General features: G+C 30.4%; 1 pseudogene; it reads right to left on the reverse strand.

Annotated features, from left to right (window-relative positions):
- Nucleotides 1-2,011: 2,011 nt before the first annotated feature.
- On the reverse strand, nucleotides 2,012-3,895 carry LOC107949845 (wall-associated receptor kinase 2-like; annotated as a pseudogene).
- Nucleotides 3,896-4,837: the final 942 nt, after the last annotated feature.

The raw sequence follows: 4,837 nt of genomic DNA on the forward strand, positions 1-4,837 counted from the left end.
CACATTATCTATCAATGGGCATCCAATGATGAGTGTTATAAATATTTTATTATTATAGAAGTGGATGTCCGTTAGGATAATAAGTTTGATGTACTTAAGGACTCTAATGTCAAGTTTTATATCATATATACTTCTTATGCCTATAAATATAAACTTTGAAGAAGTATTGTAAATATCCCTATTGATCAATTAGATATGCACTTCTCTTTGTTCTCCTATTTTTCTTGCCCTTTACTCTCTTTATTCTTTTATTTTATAAAAAAATATTTATATTTATTCATTTAAAATTAAATTAAAAAACAAAATTTCAAATATTAAAAATCTTAATTTGAAATTAAAAAAAAGGGAATACCGAATTTAAATTTAAAAACTCAATCCTAAAATTAAAAATATACATAATCAATTTCATTTCAAATTTCAAAACTATCCATTTTAATTATTTTAGAAAGTAGTATATCAAATTAAAAATTTAGAAATAATTTTTAATACTAAATAATGAACTGATGTTAATTATTTTTTAATTACATTATATGTTTTACTTTTCACCCGATAATATAATTTACTAGTTTTAATTTTCTTTAATTCTGAAATAATGTATTTAAAATTATTTCTCATATTATTCAAAAAATGTGTAAAATTGTAAAATAATTTAATAAAATTTAATTTAAACATACAATCAAGTCGTGGGGAATCAACTAGTAATTATATGAAGGATTGGATTGTGGATTTAGTATCCATATCCAACCTACACATTAATTTAGATTAATTTACATTTTGTTTTGAACAATTATCATAATTTTATTTAATAATTAATAACAGAAAATATATTAATATTTCCATATTTTTCTGGCAAAAATATATTGCTATAATTTATAAAAATAAAATTTAAGTAAATAATTATTGTTTAAGAAAATTTAATTTGAAATTATTTTACATTAATTAATTAAGGCTTAATATATAATTTGGTACTTGAATTTGATTTTTTTTTCTAATATAGTACTGTGTTATTTTTTGATCCAATTAGGCATCTGTATTTGAAAAAAGTTATATATTTTGGTACCTAAATATAACAGTGTTAACCTTTTAGTATTTAATTCGGATTTTAAATTTGATTTGATGAAAATAAATAATTAGCTAATAATATTAGCAATTAACTTTCATCAAATCAACTCTAAAACCCAAATTAAATCACATCTATCGGATTGTATTTGTCAAATTAAACACAAAATTAAACAAATTCACAGTTAACACTAAATTTATTCTATTAACAAAATCATGAAAAATCAAACTTAATAAATATTAAAAAGTTAACACCATTAACTTTGAGTACGAAAATATATAACTTTTATCATACAAAGGTCCTAGATTGGACCAAAAAATAAAACATATACTACATTAAAAAAAATGTCAAACTCGAATACCAAATAATGCATTCAACCAGTAACTAATTAAAATTTCATTAGAAAAATTGAAAACCTCGGTGTTTGTGGGGATTAAGGATGAGTTTGGATAGACGGTGTGTTTACCTACCGTTAGTATAAAAACAGTGGTGTTAGTGAGATTAGATAATGTAACGGTATTGTAATGTGAGACAAAAAATAAACTAAACACCACACTACATCTAACCGTTTATCCAAACCCATCCTCAAATCATAACATACTCTTTTTATACTCAAATCTAAAGGAAACTACACGAGTACCAATCAAATTAAAACTATCGAGAAAAATAGTGAAAGAAAATACTTGATTAAATATTGTTTAAAGTATTAATAATTCTCAACAACATAAAATGATTAACGCTCCTGTTAACACCAATGTAATTCCCCTACTCCAATCTATAACTTGATTTTGACCCAACAAAAAAAGCATCAGATCACTCCATTAACATTTAGTAAATCAATTGAGCACTGTTTCAAACAGCAAGAAAAGAGAAAATAGTTAGTTTCGGGCAGCCTGAAAATAGCTTCCTCGGGCACCCTCAAGTTGAAATTCGACTTGGTTTTGAATGCTGTTAGACCCCATGGTTGGTGGCATTATCCCAATAAATGTTTTTCAATTCCTCAGCAAGCAAATGCTCCGACTCTTCCACTTGCAAATTACGTTTACCCCAACTGTACATTTCCATTGCCTGCATTCCTGCCAATTCATGAGCAACCTCCTTCATTGTTGGCCTTTCCTCCCCCTTCACTCTCACACATTGCCTGGCCAAAGTTGCCACTTCCTTAAGCTGCTCAAAGTTTGTATCATTAAGCAACCGAGGATCGACAATGTCATGCAATTGATCTTTTTTCATCAAGGAAACAAAGTACATAACCAAAATTTTCTGTTCTTCTGATCTTTCCAGACATATTGCCTTTCGTCCTGTTAATAACTCGATAAGAACAACCCCAAAGCTATAGACATCACTTTTTTCAGTCAACTGACCAGTATGCATGCATTCAGGATCCAAATAACCAAAAGTTCCTTGTACTATTGTAGTTATTTGTGCCTGGTCTGACGGAACTAATCTCGAAGCTCCAAAATCAGATACTTTTGCGGTGTAGTTTCATCTAAGAGTATGTTTGCCAGCTTGATGTCTCGATGAATGATTGGAACAGAAGCTGCCGAGTGCAAATAACAAAGAGCTTCTGCAGTTTCTGTGGCTATTCTCAAACGAGTCTCCCATGGAAGAAAAGAAGAACCAGCAGTATTGTGGACATGGTCAAAAAGTGAACCATGAGTCACATACTCGTAGACCAACAAAGGAACTGGTGTCTCCAAACAACATCCTAAGAGTTTGACGACATTCTTATGGTTGATTTGGGAGAGAACCATTATTTCATTAATGAATGGTTCAACTTGACTATGGTCTCCAATTATTGATTTTTTAATGGCAACCATACGATTTTCGGGTAGTGTTCCTTTGTAAACTGTTCCCTGGGCTCCTTTTCCTAAAATTCTGCTTTCATGGTAATTGTTGGTGGCTTTTTCAAGTTCTTCAGCTGAAAATATTTTATCATTTTCAGAGCACCCTCGACTTTTTGAAAGTTATTGCAACAAATCCCCACCATTTTGCTTGAAATATTTTCCCCTCATTTTCTCTTTCTTTCTTTTCCTAAATAACAAAAATGACCATGCTATGCTCAGGAAGATAGCACCAAACCCAATGCTCATCCCTGTATTCAAATTCACATTTAAGAAGTACGTACAAATCCATTATAATTTATATAAGCATTTTTGGAGATCATGATAATGATTTTCAAAATATTCTATATTTAAAAGTTCTAATATTTATTACTTTACAACTTATGATTTTATTAAAAAAAATATTAAAACCTATTTCTCTTTTTAAAATATTTTTAAAAAACAAATTCTAGTTTTGGTCCACTCAAATTTGGATTTAACCCATATATTGTGATTTGACATAATTTTATTCTTCTATATTTTAATATCATTAATTAGTCCATATAATTAACATCTAAACTATTTCTATCAAATGTTGATGCGATTTTTAAAAATACCAATTCCAACTCATCATGTTAATATGAATTATTTTATTGGAAGATGTGTTTTTAAGAAAAAATTGTGCTAGTTTTTTAACGAAATAACTAATGGTACTAACTATATAAACTAACTAATGACATTATAAAAATAGAAGATCAAATTCTACCAAATTAAAATTGTTACAACATAAAATATGGGAGTGGCTTAATATGGTGGTTCATACCGTGGGGGTGCAAGAGTTGCTAGGGTGAGGGTAATGCACACCGTGGAAAGTGTAAAGAGCAACTTGAGATGGTGGTTTTAGGGATCTTATGAGCTTTGGTAAAGCTTTAGTGGGCTTCCTAAAGCCTGCCCTCTTCTTGTGGTGAAGAGAGCTTTTATAGAAGAATGAGAGTTTTGGCATAGATCCCATTGGAAGGATGCCCTACTATATATAGGGTAGTTGTAGAAGCATGGGTGCTTTTTGGGGTGTGATAGGCAACTTGATGGTAATGTGTTGGAATGTGCATAATGATTACCCCCAAATAGAAGTTTATAAAGTGGGATTTTTCGAGACTATAATGTTAGGGTGGCGAGGTGTCATTCTTTTGGAGAAAGTGGAGGCTTCTGCCGTTAAAATACCGATTATGAGGCTTAATTTCATTCTACTTGAGATTTAGGTTCCATACGATCTTGGTGGGTTTTTTTTGTTGTAAAACACCCTTTTTTGAATTTTCTCCATGAGAGAGATCCATGAGGGAGGTCCATGGATATGTCTTTGAATATGTTTTTTCAATGAGCCCCTTTTGGCTAGCTTTTCTTTTGGTTGTAGTCTTGAATGCTCGGTCAAACTATATATCGAGGATCCATATGAATAATGAATATGCTTGAGAAGAGTGGATTTGAATAGATGATGTAGACATAATGAGGTCCTCTTCTAGAAGGGTACGCTTGAATAAATGAGATAGATATATTGTAAAAATAGAATGTCAATAATGGCAAGAAAGGAGAGAAAAAATAAAACACATAAATTTTACGTGGAAACCTTTTTGGGAAAAAACCACGGGCAGAGGAGAATAAAATTCATTATATCAAATTCGAATGATATAAGAGGAGAGACGACTACGTCTATTTATAGGTTTGTAAAACCATATTCTAATGAAATTCAAATAGAAAGTAATGTAGTAAGGTTAAAACACCTTAGTCAAATCAACATCAAATAAAGGAAACATACTTCTATACAAATTTCACTTGTGTAGCTTGCGACCCCCGTACCCTCTGCCTTTACCCTTGTAGATCCCCCTATCTTGCCACTTGTATTTTTATTTAACAAGAATTTGGATCACATACCTTTGACAATCTTCACCTTGACACA

This window comes from Gossypium hirsutum, chromosome D03 (genome assembly GCF_007990345.1).
Source record: "Gossypium hirsutum isolate 1008001.06 chromosome D03, Gossypium_hirsutum_v2.1, whole genome shotgun sequence".
Taxonomy (NCBI): Eukaryota; Viridiplantae; Streptophyta; class Magnoliopsida; order Malvales; family Malvaceae; genus Gossypium; species Gossypium hirsutum.